Raw genomic sequence first — 230 nt, 5'->3', positions numbered from 1 at the left:
GGGCAGTGCCTCCCCGGGCGCGCAGGGCCGCGCGGTGCAGTACCCAGAGGCGCCCTCGCGACGACAGCCCCCTGCCTCGGGACAGGTGTCTCCTGTGGCTAGGCTCTGCGGGACAGCGGCGGCCGTGAGTCCCCGGCCCTGGGCACAGCCCGGAGCTTGTCACCGACGACCTGAAGAGGCGCTGGGCTGAGCTGCGGGCCAGCTGAGGGTGGAGCCAGACACGGTAATGT

Source organism: Trichechus manatus, unplaced genomic scaffold (genome assembly GCF_000243295.1).
Source record: "Trichechus manatus latirostris isolate Lorelei unplaced genomic scaffold, TriManLat1.0 scaffold00009, whole genome shotgun sequence".
NCBI lineage: Eukaryota > Metazoa > Chordata > Mammalia > Sirenia > Trichechidae > Trichechus > Trichechus manatus.
The sequence above is the reverse complement of the archived record's forward strand: the minus strand, read 5'-3'. Positions refer to the sequence as shown.